Source organism: Schistocerca gregaria, chromosome 2 (assembly GCF_023897955.1).
Source record: "Schistocerca gregaria isolate iqSchGreg1 chromosome 2, iqSchGreg1.2, whole genome shotgun sequence".
NCBI classification, from domain to species: domain Eukaryota; kingdom Metazoa; phylum Arthropoda; class Insecta; order Orthoptera; family Acrididae; genus Schistocerca; species Schistocerca gregaria.
In genome coordinates, this window is record NC_064921.1 from 552,295,898 (window position 1) to 552,314,755 (window position 18,858).

Sequence of the window (18,858 nt, forward strand, 5' to 3'; positions counted from 1 at the left end):
AAAGTGGTTGAAGTTATATGAGCGTATACCAAAATTTAACAAATGGAATGACACCGTGTGTTTGGCTAATGTATTTTTCTGCTTGGAAGGCCCTGACAAGCAAAGGTATGAGAACAACGAGGAAAAGTTCAGAAGCTGGGAAGTATTCCAGGCGGAACAGCGCAGGTGATTTGGCGACACACAAAGACAGAATTGCAAGGCTGAAGATAAATTAAAATGCAGGGCACCGCGTCCAGGAGAAACTACAGCATCCTACATTGAAGACGTCTTGGGGCTGTGTAAAATAGTGGATCCTAAAATGAAGGAAGTAGATGAGGTTGCACATCTCATGAAGGGTGTTGCTGAGGACTTGTATCAAGCCCTACTCCTGAAGGAGTTTTCGACAGCACACGACTTAATAAAATGGTGCCAGTATACAGAGACAATGGATAAAAAAAAAAAGGCTTCCAAGCGTCGTATCGATGTCTATAATGGAGGAAGGAACTGTTTTCACAAGGGTTCTTCGTCAGAAAGTGAGAGAGGAAGTTCAGAAGGCACTTGGATTGCACGGCTAGCAAAAACCGAGAAGCTTCAAGAGGTCATAAGGGAGGAAGTGGAACAGACATTGAACCCAATCTCTCGTCCTTCATTTCCCTTTAAAACGATAAAAAAGTCGAGACCCAGGTGAAGTTGCGTTCCTACCATACCGTATGAGGATCATATTTGGGCACCAAGGAAAACTGATGTCTGAGGACCCAGGACAACCAACCAGTATGTTCCACTGTGGACGACTGCGACATGTGGTGCGCTACTGTCGAGAAAGGCGGCGGATATTTGATGACTCCCGCTCCAGAAGATCGATTTAACCTGACGCCAACTCCGGGACGATGAAGATGAACAAGAAAATGTGGGTGTAGGACGATGTAGGTCACCATCGCTGCAAGCTATCCGTTAGAGAGGCCGCTCCCCAACATGCCAATCAAGGTCTCCAGCGCCGTTTAGAAGCTCCAGCCGATCGTTAGCTGCCGTAACCTGGAAAACTACAGGGTGCGACCTTCCTTGGAGGTGAGGCCGCCGAAGACAAAAATCCTCCGCCACCGATCACTACAAAAATGATAAGAAACTACTTCGATATCCTCATGGATAACCGGCCACCTCAAGCTCTTGTGGACTCGAGCATCATATTCAGTCATTTCGGAGAGGTACCGCCACCAGTTGCACAAAACAGTATTCGTCGACAGAAAAACATCTCTACTGAAGTTGGCTAATGGGAAATATGAAAAATCTACAGAAAGATGTGTGATTCGTGTGGGTATAAGTAGCCATACATAGCCCTTAGGATTCATCGTCTTACAAGAGTGTAGTCATGAGAACATTCTTGGATGGGACTTTTTGAAGGGTTGTTATGCAACTATAGATTGTGGTCGCTCGAAGATTATGCTAGACGAGATGAGATACTGTGGACAGGAAGATGCACATCCGAATGCGTGCGCTGGATGAAGTGGTCATTCATGCAGTCAGAGCTAGTATGGCAACTGTCATATGTCCTGCCATCCATCAACCCATAGTTCTTGTAGAGGTATGTAAGAGAAGCATACCACTGAAGAGCCGGCCGAGGTGGCCGAGCGGTTCTAGGTGATACAGTCAGGAACCGCGCAACCGCTATGCTCGCAGGTTCGAATCCTGCCTCGGACATGGATGTGTGTGATGTCTTTAGGTTAGTTAGGTTTAAGTAGTTCTTAGTTCTAGAGGACTGATGACCTCAGAAGTTAGGTCCCATAGTGCTCAGAGCCATTTGAACCATCTGAACCACTGAAAACTAATTTGGTCATCCCAGAACGGAATCCGTGAACTGAGGATAGTCAACTGTCGCCGAGAACCGTAGATCCTTTCAAGACCCATGTGCTTATCAAACGCTGAGTCGTTAATTGATGAACAGGTGAGCGTCATAAAAACCTCCCACGACGTTTCTGTGGGCGAAATGGCGCTACTGCTATGAGATTAGATCTTCTAGTTCAACTATCACCAGATCTCACTAAAGAGCATCAAAGAAAGCTACTTGCCATTCTTCCAGAGTTCTCTGAATGCTTCAACCACAGGTGAAGAGCAAATTAGACAAATCGACGGTGAAAAACCGGATTAGCACTGGAGACCATCAACCAATAAGCCAGAGAGCATAAAGTGTGTCAGCAACAGAACGTCTAATAATTCGCGACGAGGTAGAGAAAAAGATGAAGAATGACAGAATTCAGCCTTCGCAGAGCCCATGGTTCTCGTGAGGAAAAAGGATGGCAGTTGGTGCTTTTGTGTCGATTGTTGTTGTTGTTGTTGTTGTTGTCTTCAGTCCTGAGACTGGTTTGATGCAGCTCTCCATGCTACTCTATCCCGTGCAAGCTTCTTCTTCTCCCAGTACTTACCGCAACCAACAGCCTTCTGATTTTGCTTAGTGTATTCATCTCTTGGTCTCCCTCTACGATTTTTACCCACCACGCTGACCTCCAATGCTAAATTGGTGATCCCTTGATGCCTCAGAAGCTGTCCTACCAACCGGTCCCTTCTTCTTGTCAAGTTGTGCCACAAAATCCTCTTCTCCCCACTTCTGTTCAGTACCTCCTCATTAATTACGTGATCTACCCATCTAATCTTCAGCATTCCTTCTGTAGCACCACATTTCAAAAGCTTCTATTCTCTTCTTGTCCAAACTATTTATCGTCCATGTTTCACTTCCATACATGGCCACACTCCTTTCAAATACTTTCAGGAACGACTTCCTGACACTTAAATCTATACTCGATGTTAACAAATTGCTCTTCTTCAGAAATGATTTCCTTGCCATTGCCAGTCTACATTTTATATCATCTCTACTTCGACCATCATCAGTTATTTTGCTCCCAAAATAGCAAAACTCATTTGCTACTTTAAGTGGCTCATTTCCTCATTTAATTCCTTCAGCATCACCCGACTTGATTCGACTACATTCCATGATCATCGTTTTGCTTTTGTTGATGTTCATCTTATATCCTCCTTTCAAGACACTATCCATTCCATTTAACTGCTCTTCCAAGTCCTTTGCTGTCTCTGACAGAATTACAATGTCATCGGCGAACCTCGACATTTTTATTTCTTATCCATAGATTTCAATACCTACTCCGAATTTTTCTTTTGTTTCCTTTACTGCTTGCTCAATATACAGATTGAATAAATTGAATAACATCGGGGCCAGACGACAACCCTGTCTCACTCCCTTTCCAACCGCTGCTTCCCTTTCATGCCCCTCGACCCTTATAACTGGCATCTGGTTTATGTACAAATTGTAAACATCCTTTCGCTCTCTGTATTTTACCCCTGTCATCCTTAGAACTTGAAAGAGAGTATTCCAGTCAACATTGTCGAAAGCTTTCTCTAAGTCTACAAGTGCTAGAAATGTAAGTTTGCCTTTCCTTAATCTATTTTCTAAGGTAAGTCGTAAGGTCAGTATTGCCTCAAGTGTTCCAACATTTCTGCGGAATCCAAGCTGATCTTCTCCGGGGTCGGCTTCTAACAGTTTTTCCATTCGTTTGTAAAGAATGCGCGTTAGTATTTTGCAGCTGTGGCTTATTAAACTGATAGTACGGTAATTTTCACATCTGTCAACACCTGATTTCTTTGGGATTGGAATTATTATATTCTTCTTGGAGTCAGAGGGTACATTGTGTGTTGATTACAGGAGGCTTAATAAGGTAACTAAAACGGATGGTTACCCCTTTCACGAACTGACGATACACTAGATTGCCTGGAGGGGGCGAAGTTTTTCTGAGCCATGGACATGAGAAACTGACAAATCGAAGTAGATGAGACTGATCGTGAGAAAACTGCATTCATCACCCATGAGGGTCTGTATGAGTTTAAGGTAATGCCATTTGGTTTGTGTAATGCACCAGCAATTTTTGAACGGATGATGGATAATGTTCTAAGTCACCTGAAGTTGACGGTGTGTCTTTGTTATTTGGATGACATTATAGTGTTCTCATAGACATTTGATGAGCACATAAAAAGACTGAGTGCCGTTCTTAAGTGTCTTCAACGAGGTAGACTGAAACTTAATCCAAGAATGTGTCTCTTTGGAGCAAAAGAAATCAAAATACTTGGACACCTCGAGTCAGACGAAGGTGTCCGACTAGACCCAGAAGAGGTGAGATCTAGAACGAAATTTCCAATTCCTAAGAGTATTAGATATATGAGAAGCTTCTTCAGATTATATTCTTATTACCGTTGTTTTATCAAAGACTTTTGTATGAAAGCCAGGCCACTCCAAGAGTTTTAGCCGATGCTAAATTTATCTGCGGTGGTGCTCAACAAAATTCTTTCGATGTGCTGCGAAAAGCTCTGATGACTGACCCTTGTACTTGGTCTGTACGATGAGAGAGCACCTACAGAACTACACACAGATGCAAGTGGATATGGGATCGGTGCTGTTCTGGTGCAAATTTCGGATGGAAAAGGGAAGGTTATAACATATGCTTCAACGACACAAAAACAGAAAGAAACTACTCAACTACAGAAAGGGAATGTCTTGCAGGATCTGGGCCATGTGCAAATTTCTTCAGTATCTCTATGGAAGGCCATTCACAGTTGTTACAGACCATCATTCACTTTGTTGGTTGACAGGTCTTAAGGATCCAACAGGACGACTCGCCAGGTGGGCACTACGTCTTCAAGAGTATGAAATTACCATAGTGTACAAAAGTGGAAGAAAACACAAAGATGCCGACTGTCTCTCAAGAAACCCTGAGCCAGACCATCAAGACTTTGAGGAAGATAGTGACCGACGCACTGCACTCCAGGATCTCTCAGCTGAGCAGAGGAAGGACGCCAAGATAGCTCTAATTATGCTTGCCTTAAATCGGTCAGAGAATGTGGAAGGACAATTTAAAGTAGTTAATGGATTACTTTGCATGAAAAACTTCGCTCTGTTTGGAAATGTGTGGCTACCAGTGGTTCCTAAACACACGCGCTAACATGTTCTAGAGAAAAGCCATGACACACCTGAGGCTGGACATTTATGATTTATTAATACATTCGACAGGATCAGCAAGTGATTTTTCTGGCCAGGTTTATTTGGGAGTATCCGTCACTATGTGTCGCATTGTGGAGAGTGCCAGAGGAGAAGAAACCACCTGGCCTACTCATACCAATTCCACCACCCGAAATGCCTTTCTAGCGTGTTGGGATTGACCTCCTCGGACGATTTCCAACGTCTGCTAGTGGCAATAGGTAGATTATTGTTTGCACTGAGTATCTCGCACACTATGTCATTACAAAAGCCGTGAAAACAGCCGAAGCATTCGAGGTAGCCAAATTCATCGTGGAAGACATTGTATTAAAGCACCAAGGTCGTTAATTACGGATCGAGGGAAAGTTTTTCAATCGCATCTCGTGACAGAGATAAACCGTCGATGTAACATTGCTCATCACATGACGACTGCTTACCATCCGCAAACTAACGGGCTTACTGAACGCCTTAATAAGACCTTGGCCGACGTGCAATCAATGTTCGTCAATGTTGAACAGAGCAACTGGGATGACGTGCTACCTTTCATGACGTTTGCCTACAACACCGCCAAACAAGACACTACAGGTCCTACGCCATTTTTCCTGGTGCATGGGGGTTAGGCGACAATGACGATGGACACTGTGTTTCCGTTACATCCTGATGACGTGGACGACGACTACATCGGCCAGATGTGAACCAGAGCTGTGGAAGCTCGGCACTTAGCTCGATTCCGATGGAAGGTATGACGTGAGCCATCGCCCTGTTGTCTACCAGCCTACTGTCCTCGTCAGGATCTTCACCCCTGTTCGAAAGGTTGGTCTCTCTGAGGAGCTCCTCAGGTGCTACTTTGGACCTTATACGGTTGTAAAACAGTTGTCTGATGTCACTTGTGAAGTTAAATATTTCGACACCGACACAAGACGATGAAAGAACAGAGTTACTGTCCACGTCTTCGAATGAACCCCTATAAAGATCCTGCAACCCAGGGTAAATTCGATGCTCCAACGTTAGGCAACAAGTGGAAAGGTTACGAAGAGCGTAGCGGCAAAGGAAATTCTAAGAAGATCATCGTCAGGGCGAACATCAGCCATAGGGAGTCGGAGCACGTAGGACCGATAACTCGTTCCCGGACTAGGACGACGTAACACCGAGACGCTGTTCTCTTAAGGAGGGAGCAATGTCGCAGCAGAAGCTGAGCAGCACAGTCACCATGGTGTATTGGTTATCATACTACGCTGTTACATGGAGGATAGTCAGTTCGAAACTCAACTGAAGTGTGAAATTTTAATTTCTATATTCGGTTCGAGCACGTTCTAGACCTATCCACGAATGTCAAGAATCATTGTAATGGAATGTTCTATATATATATATATATATATATATATATATATATATATATATATATATATATATATATAGAACATTCCATATATATATATATATATATATATACTCCTGGAAATTGAAATAAGAACACCGTGAATTCATTGTCCCAGGAAGGGGAAACTTTATTGACACATTCCTGGGGTCAGATACATCACATGATCACACTGACAGAACCACAGACACATAGACACAGGCAACAGAGCATGCACAATGTCGGCACTAGTACAGTGTATATCCACCTTTCGCAGCAATGCAGGCTGCTATTCTCCCATGGAGACGATCGTAGAGATGCTGGATGTAGTCCTGTGGAACGGCTTGCCATGCCATTTCCACCTGGCGCCTCAGTTGGACCAGCGTTCGTGCTGGACGTGCAGACCGCGTGAGACGACGCTTCATCCAGTCCCAAACATGCTCAATGGGGGACAGATCCGGAGATCTTGCTGGCCAGGGTAGTTGACTTACACCTTCTAGAGCACGTTGGGTGGCATGGGATACATGGAGTGCATTGTCCTGTAGGAACAGCAAGTTTCCTTGCCGGTCTAGGAATGGTAGAACGATGGGTTCGATGACGGTTTGGATGTACTGTGCACTATTCAGTGTCCTCTCGACGATCACCAGAGGTGTACGGCCAGTGTAGGAGATCGCTCCCCACACCATGATGCCGGGTGTTGGCCCTGTCTGCCTCGGTCGTATGCAGTCCTGATTGTGGCGCTCACCTGCACGGCGCCAAACACGCATACGACCATCATTGGCACCAAGGCAGAAGCGACTCTCATCGCTGAAGACGACACGTCTCCATTCGTCCCTCCATTCACGCCTGTCGCGACACCACTGGAGGCGGGCTGCATGATGTTGGGGCGTGAGAGGAAGACGGCCTAACGGTGTGCGGGACCGTAGCCCAGCTTCATGGAGACGGTTGCGAATGGTCCTCGACGATACCCCAGGAGCAACAGTGTCCCTAATTTGCTGGGAAGTGGCGGTGCGGTCCCTTACGGCACTGCGTAGGATCCTACGGTCTTGGCGTGCATCCGTGCGTCGCTGCGGTCCGGTCCCAGGTCGACGGGCACGTGCACCTTCCGCCGACCACTAGCGACAACATCTATGTACTGTGGAGACCTCACGCCCCACGTGTTGAGCAATTCGGCGGTACGTCCACCCGGCCTCCCGCATGCCCACTATACGCCCTCGCTCAAAGTCCGTCAACTGCACATACGGTTCACGTCCACGCTGTCGCGGCATGCTACCAGTGTTAAAGACTGCGATGGAGCTCCGTATGCCACGGGAAACTGGCTGACACTGACGGGGGCGGTGCACAAATGCTGAGCAGCTTGCGCCATTCGACGGCCAACACCGCGGTTCCTGGTGTGTCCGCTGTGCCGTGCGTGTGATCATTGCTTGTACAGCCCTCTCGCAGTGTCCGGAGCAAGTATGGTGGGTCTGACACACCGATGTCAATGTGTATATATATATATATATATATATATATATATATATATATATATATATATATATATGGTGTTACAAAAAGGTACGACCAAACTTTCAGGACACATTCCTCACACGAAAAGAAAGAAAATATGTTAAGTGGACATGTTTCCGGAAACGCTTGCTTTCAATGTTAGAGCTCATTTCATTACTTCTCTTCACATTAATCATCGAATGGAAACACACAGCAACAGAACTTACCAGCGTGACTTCAAACACTTTGTTACAGGAAATGTTCAAAATGTCATCCATTAGCGAGGATACATGAATCCACCCTCCGTCGCATGGAATCCCTGATGCGCTGATGCAGCCCTGGAGAATGGCGTATTGTATCACAGCCCTCCACAATACGAGCACCAAGAGTCTCTGCATTTGGTACCGGGGTTGCGTAGCCAAGAGCTTTCAAATGCCCCCATAAATGAAAGTCAAGAGGGTTGAGGTCAGGAGAGCGTGGAGTCCATGGAATTGGTCCGCCTCTACCATTCCATCTGTCACCAAATCTGTTGTTGAGAAGTGTACGAGCACTTCGACTGAACTGTGCAGGAGCTCCATTGCGCATGAACCACGTATTGTATCGTACTTGCAAAGGCACGTGTTCTAGCAGCGCACATAGAGTATCCCGTATGAAATCATGATAACGTGCTCCATTGAGTGTAGGTGGACGAAACTAAAATGAGCTCCAACATGGAAATTAAGCGTTTCCGGACACATGTCCACATAACATCTTTTCTTTATTTGTGTGTGAGGAATGTTTCCTGAAAGTTTGGCCGTACCTTTTTTACCTTTTTGTAACACCCTATATATATATATATATATATATATATATATATATATATATATATATATATATATATATATATATCGTATTTGTTCTGGCCGGAGGCACTTCGCTCCGCGCTCTTGTATGTGCAAGTGCTGATTAGACCTTAGGTGAAGTTAGTGTTCGTCATTCATCTAATTACACCTTCTTCTACGAGACAATACATTGCATTCTGTAAACGACATTCATCTATGAAATGTCAATATTGGCAAATAGCTGTTGCCGTCAATTTTATGGGATCATTTGAAAAGTAACTGATGAACAATAATAATCAGTTCTGGTCACGATTAAGTATATTTTGAAACAAACAGCATTATTTTGAGTTACGCAACACAGTACAGTTTCTATGAAGTCTTACCAGTCGTTGCATAGTTAAAATAAACATTGCAACACGCCAAATTAACGTGTTTATTTTTATATTACACGTGTTTTCTACATCGAAGAGCATTTTGTTTATTTGAAGTTTCACCTTTCTGGTCCAGTATTTGAATGATTTTAAAGTCATTGGCTACTTTCAAAATGTAACTTTTACTCGTTCTGGAGCTGGCAACATTTTCTTTCTGCAATTTAAATTCATTCCAATAAGTTTGGTATAAATAATTATAGGTAACTACTGTAATACTTTAAGTTGTTACCACCTTTTTGTTTTTACATTTGTACCGTTGTTGTAAACATCCATGAGGCAACGATCACGTTGTAGCTGTCTGTGTTCTATCGGTAAGCATTGATCTTCGTGTTGGTGCCTCGTTTCTATTAATTGTGGAAGAGTAGTACTTTTATCACAAAAACCATTCCGTACACAGGAGCTTATCTGTGGGTTATACGCTGTTACACAATACGAAAATAACGTGTCTCATTTGTTTATTGCATTCTGTGGATGATTCGGAATAGCAAACATTTCACAGTAGATGAGGTGTGCTTCACAGTAACGAAGATGAACAAGTACTCATGTCTAATAAGATGTGCACTTTAGGGTATAGTGGAAGTTTTCTTTGTCTATACGACCATCCCTTAAAACCTGGAATACTTTCGTTAACTCCACGTAAATAATTGATTTTCGGCGGTGACGCTATTGCCCGTACTGAGGCTATTACATCACAAGACTGTAGGGAATTTGAAATTTGCAGTGGATTGAGAACAAATGGCGATGGCGGAACTTGGCCCTGAAAGTAATTAGTTATACTCAATTGCGCTTAAATATGTAAAGAGATCGAATCACTAGAATCTGAACGTACCTAGGAGTAGTTGATACAATTAAGAATGGTGCGTTGGTTTAGCGAGTGCGATACTTCTGCGAAGACGTTGGAGGAACTCCACCTCCTTATCGTCAAACCGATGTTTAGCGACTGTAATTACACTGCTTCGGCTGTACCTATCACTGTGAATTTATTTTCTTTTATTATAGAATTTTTCCAATTGTAGACCGCTTAAACCTAAGAGAAAGGTACAATCTTTTTCTTTTTTCAACCCCGAGCTTGTTCGTGGGTTGGCTAATAGCCTTCCTCTGCTCATTTTACCTCATCCTCCTAGGTTGTGACTTTCGTTGCTGGATAGGAAATTTTTCAATCTTGATCAGTAGCACGAAACTTTCCATTTTTTATATGGTGTCTTCTGTGACGTTAGGTTTTCTCAAATCCTTTCTTGTTTCTTCCAAACATTTCGTAGTGTCCTTTAATTAGAAAATGAAACTAAAAGTTTTCTTCGTCAGCCTGTTGTCATTCATTGTGTAAATGCGACAGTGAAGCTTTAATCACCTCTTATTCTTTGTGTTTGTGATTGTTTCTATGTTCATACATTCTCTTCATCCACTTGTTATCATGGTCCTTTTGTGGTCCTAAAACGCTTTTGGATATTAGGATCCGACATGCAGGTTCGTAAAGTTTTTTGCTTTCGTTACTGTAGCATAGTGTTTAATTTCTGTCAGGAATGACACTGGTCTTTTATTGAAACAATTTTTGGTTGTGTTTGTATGCTGATTTCGCTTTCTTCGGTCGTTTTTACTTGTGGTGTTATCTAACCCATTATACTGCGTCCATTTTCACAAGTTGACTTACTTGATTTTCCGTTTTTTGTTTGTATATGCTCTTCTCTGGTGTGTTTAAATTGATGTAATCCGGTTTCTCTTACGATATTAGGAATCCGGTTTTAGCTACAATTTCTTCTAGCGTTTCTATCATTACATTTGCATCTATTTTGTCTTTGGAAACTTCGTCAGCGAGAGCGAGACATTTCAGCGCAAATCTTCCTCTTCCTTGTCCGATATGGATTCGTTCGATATTTTCCCCCAGTAGTTATTTATCCAACTATCATGACCCTGCCTAATACCGAATTGAAGAGAATCGGTGAGAGCCCATTGCCATGCTGAATACCTGTGGTAACCCTGAAGGGCTTAGAAACTACTATCAGAAATTTAACATTTGAAGTTGTTTCTCGGAGTGTCTGTTCGAGCTACTGTCTGGTGGGTTTAGCGACACCTGCTTATTCTATTGTTAGGTCAAAATGGTTCAAATGGCTCTAAGCACTATGGGACTTAGCATCTGAGGTCATCAGTCCCCTAGAACTTAGAACTACTTAAACCTAACTATCCTAAGGGCATTACACACATCCATGGCCGAGACAGGATTCAAACCTGCGACCGTAGCGGTCGTGCAGTTCCAAACTGAAGCTCCATTGTTAGGAATACTGTCTGTTCCCCCAAAGACTAAGCCTTAACATGGCTGGGGCCTTAGCAATCAATGATCCAGGCTACAAAAGCGGGACTGTCTCTCACAGCTCGTCGTTTGGTACGATGAGAGGGGAATCCAAATAGTCATCTACTTGGGAGTTGAAGATAATCAACGAATTCTTAGGTGAATGTAGATACTGAAATCAAGCGTACAGAACGAAGGCGAGTCATTTTCTCCTGATGGTGATACGTCAACTTTAGCAAAAACGGAAACGCAATGACGTTAGCAAGCGGATCTAGCGGAAGAGGCTATCCATCAAGTAGAACAAAAATCCATGTTGTGTCTGACTTGCACAAGTGGCTACGTAGTCATCGTCTCTCCACATGTTGATGTCGGCTACAAAGAACTGTAGCGTCTGTTAGCAAAGTGGTCGGCTGCGAAAGGCGGTTGCTCCCATGTCGGCGATTCGATCGCATGTGTAACATCTCACGAAGGGGATAACACACCCTCCTAATTTACTTACAGCGAAGGCATAGCGGGAAACATTTAACGGAAAGATAGTCCAGGATGTAAACAATCCATCAGAATTGGAAATAGTGCTGCAATTAGGTCATCGAATTCTGGAGAGCCCAGACCATCATGTGCGGAAGAGTTGGAGCATCCTAAAACATGTCGCATGCGGTCTAAGTAAAAATAGTGTGATATATTATCATGAGTATCGTTTTCCTCGGCTGACCTTCCGTATAACACTTTGTCAGGCAGGATGCTATTCCTACAAAAAAGTTAATATTTATGCTGCAAGAGAATATTCTTTGCTATAGACAAACAATTGAACATAATACAATAAGAGATTGTTACTCACGTAGTCTGATACGTGGTTCGTTAATTTCTATTCAAAACTCAGTCATTACTAGATTGGTATGCTTCATCCCTCTGTAATTTGAGTTCTTGTCTTCGTTTAGCAAGGCTCTAAAATCCACCGTCTTTTACCGTCTGTTTCGCAATAATTTCGTCTGCACGTGGTACTACAAATTCTCCCCTCGATTCCTCTCTAGAATACCTAGTCTGCTTCTCATAGGTATTCAAGTACTAGTCAGCGAAACGTAACATTCGTAGTAGCTCCACTCATACTTTCAAACCATGGAAACTATTCGTATAGACCAAACGAACACCTTTCTTCGCGTGTCTACAAGCTAGCACTGCTCGCGTGGACTAGCAAATGCAAAAAATCTTCCTAGATTTCTCTCGATACTCTAAATTGTTTTCCATTTCGAAAGTCACGAATTGTGGCAACGGAAAATTCTTCGATGACTGTAGAAATAGCTTTTCAAGCAAATTACTACCTCACGCATTATGTAAAAGGTATTAAGGAAAAAAAAACTTTTGGTTATCGAAAATTTATAAATTCTTTGAGTACTCACCAGCAATAAGCAACAAAGGGACCTTCATTGTACTCGATAAGAACTGCTACTGCTCCCTGCGTTGTATTTTCATTTATATATGTTTAAACACCCGATAGCATCATCGAAGGCAATCTTATGTTCCCTTCTAATTTTCCGTTTGCATCCACTAACAGCGGATTGACTTCCCTTGTACATCAAAGGATGTCTTATCGTTCGCTGTGTCATTTTTGTCATCAAAGCTACTTTCAGTACTGCTGACAAAGAGGTGGGTTACCATACTGCACGGTTCAATTTTTTTTCTTTTCATTGTGTATCATGTAGTAGAGCTGACCAAACGGAAAGACGATGTCTACAGAAGTAAACCTCAACTGCTCACCACGAAAGCCGTGTTGATGTTTCACACACGTTTTAGGGGCAGAACTTGTCAAATGCGTAGTGAGGAGAGAAAATTCTAGTAAAATCTAGATTCCTAGAGATTTCTGATAACGCTTTCTAACATCAGTGCAACAGAATTGTGGCATAGGCTCGATTCCTTTTTCTGTCAACAACGACACACAGCACCTGCTACCATGTAGCCACCTGCGTGTAGCGAACTCCTTACGTATTCAGCAGAAACCGAAACCCAAAAAGTCGAGGAGTCTGCAGCCTACATGAACTAAACCTCTTACTCACACGCTCCACTTGGCTCTGTGGCAGAGCTCAGCAAACAGTCGTATGGACCACACTGCAGCTGGTGAGCTCTGTTTTCATCTCGCAAGCAAAACTGGCAACCTTTATCAATTCAGTTGGCCGCTCGAAACCAGAGAGAATCTGCTCCGATCCAAAGCGACAAACATAGTTCGTACAGACGTGAGTCACCACCTGCAGTTAGCTGCTGCCTGTACTCTTCATGGCATTCGGAAGGCACCGTTCCACGAGTGCACTGACTCCACTCAGTATGCACCCGGAGTGAAAATTGGCAGCCATTTCCTAATGGAACTCCCAATTAGCTATAGCCCCACCGTCTTTGATTGCCCGTATGCTGAGAGGACTGGTGACTACATGTGGCCGAGCGACAGTGTCAGCCACAGACAGCACCTGGCGACTGTTTGTCGGAGTAACAGGGCTGGTCTTACGTGCGGCCCCCTTGAAAGTCTTTCGACGCCTGCCACACCCCTTGGCGAACTCCCATTCGATCACGTTTAGGGGGACCAACCTCAGTGTGAAAAGTAACTTGGCTGGCCACCGGTGAGGACCGATCGCAGGACTCGGGAGTGCTGAACGTCCGTTGTATTACCACGCCCCCCCCACCACGGTGATGCCCTCCTCTGCAGCTTCAAGCTGTGTAACCATAGCTATCAGAGCCAGGAGCTGAGAGTGAAGTGTCACCAACTCGGCTCGCATTCGCGCACAACATTAACAGCCCCTATCCATACTAAAGACCGTAGAAAACTCCACTACTGAGACAAAATGACTATCGACACGTACTGCGGAACTTTAGTGTAGACGCTGACAAAAACGCAAGAGCTTCGTCTACTAAATTAGATTAATACGCAACGATTCAAAAGCGAACTACCGAAGAACTCAGGTGAGACTAAATAATTCGCTCCTAATTAGGAACCTGTAACATAAAACATAATCGGTTTACTTTACGACGCAAATGGAAAGGCAAGAACTGTGTATGTTAGATATTAAGTTAACACGCGGAAACTCAAGAAACTAAACTATCAAAGCACACAAATGAAATTATACAATTCGCTCCTGGTTTTTCTGAGGCTTCAGATTCGCCATTCATATCTGTAAAGCTCTTTCGGTTTAACTATAGTAGCGTAATGTTTAGTTTTTGACTGGAATGATACTGATCTTGTCATATAACGGTTTTGCATGAGTTCGTATGCTAGTTCCATTTTCTTCGGTGTTCCTTAGTTGTGGCGTTATCTAACCCATTATATTGCGTCTATTCTCACAAATATTTGAACTTGACTATTTTGATATTTCCGGGTTTTATTCGTACATATTTTTCTCTGTGGTGTTTTTAAGGTTAATGTATTCCGTTACTTTCATACGATTTTAGCTGCAATTTCTTGAGGCATTTCTATCTTTAACTTCACATCAGTTTTGCCCTTAGAAATATCGTCAGCAGAAGCGAAACATTTCAACTCTAATATTTCTCTTTCTTGCCCTGGAATCCTAAAATGTTTTTTCTCTTGTTATTTATCCCACTCTCTCATTACCTCGTCTATGACAAGATTGAAGGGAATCAGTGGGAGCGAATCGCCCTGACGAACCCGTGTCATTCTGAATAGCTAAGAAAGTGTGTTTGGGATAGTGTGTTCGAGTCACTATCTGGTGGGTTTGGTGATACTTGCTTATTCCATTGTTACTAATAGTGTCTGTTCCCCCGCAGACTAAGCCTTGACAGGACTGGGGCCTTAGCAAACAGTTATCCAGGCTACATATGTGGGACTGTTTATTTCTGATAGTTTGTCGCTTGGTAAGAGGATTAGTCAGGAACTTAGAAGTTGGTCAACGGCTTACCAGACTACTGAAGATATTAATATCAAGAATTAAGATCAAAGACGAGTCGTTTTCTTCTGAGAGTGATACTTTAACCTTATAAAGGTCGAGAGTAAGGACCTCAGTACGGCGGATCTAGCAGAAGGGGCATCCTACCAAGCAGCACAAAAATCCACGTCGTGCCTGAATTTCAACAAGTGGCTTCGTAGTCAGTGTCTCTCTTGACGGTGGTTGCAAAAATCAGTAGCGTCTGTTACCGAAGCTTTTCCATGTAAGCAGGCCTATTCAGAATCTAGCGATTCAATTGCAGATGCAACATACCACAAAGAGGCTAACACCGCCACCTAATATACTTTTAACTAACATACGATTGGAAATACTGTATTAGTAGTAGTAGTAGAGAGGTTTTGGGCGCACGACAGCAAGGTCTTCAGCGCCCGTTCAGTAACATAGTGAGACGGGTGTCAAGAAAAATCCCAGAACAGGAATATAAAACGAAACAGAAAACATGGGTAACAATCGTTGAAAAACATGTGCTCACCCACCCCAAAGCGTGGGATGAAGCAGAGCGTCAGCAGTAAAACATGGACAACACAGGAAGAAAATGATAGAGGGAGCTAAAGCAATGTTGCAGATGGAAGTGGCTGGCTGACCGCAAGGAAAACAGGGGAGGAGTCAGCCACTCTGGAAATACTGAACGGAAAAGTAGTCCACGACGTAAACATTCCTCATCACTGGTAACAGTGAAGCAAATAGGCCATCGGGTTCCGGAGAGCCCAGAAGAACATACAAGGAAGACTCAGAGCTCGCTAGAGCGGCCACAAAAAAAAAAAAAAAAAAAAAAAAAAAAAAAAAATACAGTGACATAATATGACGAGTTTAGTTTTATTCCACTGCTTTTTTATTTTAACATTTTGAGGCAAAGCGCTATTTGTTCCACAAAGTTTTATTGTTCTATGTCTATATAATACTCTCTACAGCTATTCTTCGGGGTAGACAAATAATTGCACAAAATACAATAGGACACTGTTACTCACATTGTCTGTTACGTCGTTCGTTAATTTTTATATTCACAGCTCAATCATCCCACTAGTTTAGTATGCTTCATCCCTCTCTAACTCGTGTTATCCGCTTCGTTTTCGAAGCTTATAAGATCTGACATCCGTTACAATTCGTTTTGCAATATTTACATCTGCATGTGGGACTGCAAATCGCTCGGCCCCAGGTAGCTCAGTGGTCAGCGCGATGGAATGTCATATCTAACGGCCCGGGTTCGATTCCCAGCTAGGTGGAGATTTTCTCCGCTCAGGGACTGGATGGTGTGTTGTCCTTATCATTTCATTCGCAACGACACTCATGTCGCCGAAGTGGCGCTCGAAAGACTTGAACCAGACGAATGGCCTACCCGACGGGAGGCCATAGCCACACGCCATTTCCAGTTTACTACAAGTCGTACCTTCGATTCCTCGTTAGAGTTTCTAGTTTGCAGCTAGTGGGGCATATAAGCACTAGTCAGCGGAACTTACGATTGATTATTGCTGGACTAATACTTTTAAAACACTGGAAATGTTCATATAGAGAAAACGAACACCTCTCTTCGCGTATCTATGCAGTAGCACTGCTAGTGTGGACAAGTAAATGAAAAAATATTCCTAGCATTCTCTCTATACTGTAAGCTATTTTCCATTTCCAACTATTACGTGGCCAATTGTGGTAATAGAAAATTCTTCGACGACTGTAAAAATAGATTTTCACGCCAATCACTACCTCAGAAATCATGTAAAAGAGAGTTATGGTACAAAAAGTTTTCAGTGAACGAAAATTTGTAGCTTCTGCCAAGTACTCACCAGCAACAAGCAACAGAGCAGCCTTCATTGTGCCCGACAAGAACTAATACTGCTCCCAGTGTTGTATTTTCATTTATACATATGTTTAAACACCCGATGGCAACATCGAATATTATCGGTAAGTTCCCTTCTGATTTTCCATTCCAGGAAATGTGGCTGCAGCAACAAGCAGCAGATTGACTTTCCTTGTACTTGAAAAGATTTATCGTTCGATGTGTCACATTTATTTTGAACAGTATTTCGAGTTCTGCTGTCAAAACGATCTGTCACTGTACTACACCGGTGATTTCTTTTTCTATTTATTGCGTGGCATCCCAGGAGCCGACCAAACGAAAAGACAGTATCCACGGAAGTTAACCTCCACTAATCACCAACACAGCCGAGTTGATATTTCATACACGTTTTAGCGGTAGTACTTGTTAAATCCATAGTGAGAAGACGTGGGTTCCTAGAGATTACTAACATCAGTACAACACAAGTTAGATACTGGCTCGAAATGAAGAGTTTTTTCTGTGTCAACAAATCCCACCTTTTTACGCAGTACGGCTCAAATCCTGATGAAGGAAGCTGTACAGAAGTCAACGATCGCTTATACGATTCAACGTGCAATCTAAACGTCTTTCCATTTTGAATAGGAGAGCCTTGTAGCTAGAACATGGAATATTTAGGAACTTAATCACCTAGATAGTTCATTCTACTCACCTATCTTATAATCACATACAGGAATGTGCTTTAGAGACCACCATTAGCAGTTTCCTTCTTTTTCTACATTTTGTGTTGTTCTTAGATGCGGGGTTGCGTTCTACACATTTCTCTCCATACTTCTCCTTACAAGGTCATTTTGCTTGTAACGGACAACAAACCATCGCTTTGCGTCGACACTAGCCGTCACATGAAAGAGGAGACGAGCACATCTTGTAAGGGCTGCATCCAGCTCCCCTAGTAAAACTGAAACTGCAAATATCTCCTGAAACACCAGAGAAAATCCACCTAACGATTCTTAGGGCAGACATCCTGTATAACGTATGGACGGTTATGATATACTTTGTGTGTCGTGCGCCATCTAGTACACTGAAACAGGAGGAAGAAATTTAGAATGGAACACGTGGCATATCAACACAAGTGTAATTATGTTGGAAACAGAAATTTGCATTAATTTTCAACAGCTGCGGTTTCAAAGCGTAATTACTTTGTAGCTGAAGTTTGATAAAATTTCTATTTTGTTTGATTTCTCTTATTGAGTATTGGAGATTTGTAATGTAATAGTTTAACAGATAGACGACTAAATATAATGCTGAAAAGATAGTCTGAATTTCATTGTTTTTAAAACTGAACACAATGTTTGTTCTTAGGTAGCATACCATGTTGTGACTTATAAAATGTGAAAACTTCAGCAAACCGGCAGAGGTCAGCAGTCTGTCATTTCCGAGCAGGTAGTGAGCTATGAGCCAGAGTAGTGTCGTCGGCGCCGGCAGTAGGTGGAGGCAGGAGCTACGACTCAAAGGTTAGTCTGTTCTGTCCGGATATGCCAGTTGTTGCTGTTTGACCGGTCACTGTCGCCAGATCGGAAACCTGTTGCGATGTGGGAGTTTAAACTTTACTAGTGCTTTGAGCTTAAATAACTAAAGGAACTCTGTGTCCGGTGTGGTGGCTTATTTGCTACCTGTCAGTCGGTTCTAATAATTGGTCGTCAATGCTGCCTGTGAACTTGGCCTGTTGGGTCCTTTACGATTAAAGCATCCAT

General features: G+C 43.1%; 1 protein-coding gene across 2 annotated transcripts in view; it reads right to left on the reverse strand.

Moving 5' to 3' along the window:
- LOC126332098 (uncharacterized) overlaps nt 1-18,858 on the reverse strand; it is a 160,835-nt gene that overhangs the window by 56,186 nt on the left and 85,791 nt on the right. The window contains exon 1 of one of the 2 annotated variants that reach the window (XR_007563566.1): nt 17,115-17,146. The exons of the other annotated variant lie outside the window; for it this stretch is intronic. The gene's annotated coding sequence lies outside the window, so the exon portion shown is untranslated. Of the gene's footprint in view, nt 1-17,114; nt 17,147-18,858 lie in introns of those variants that run through there. 2 annotated transcript variants of the gene reach the window in all.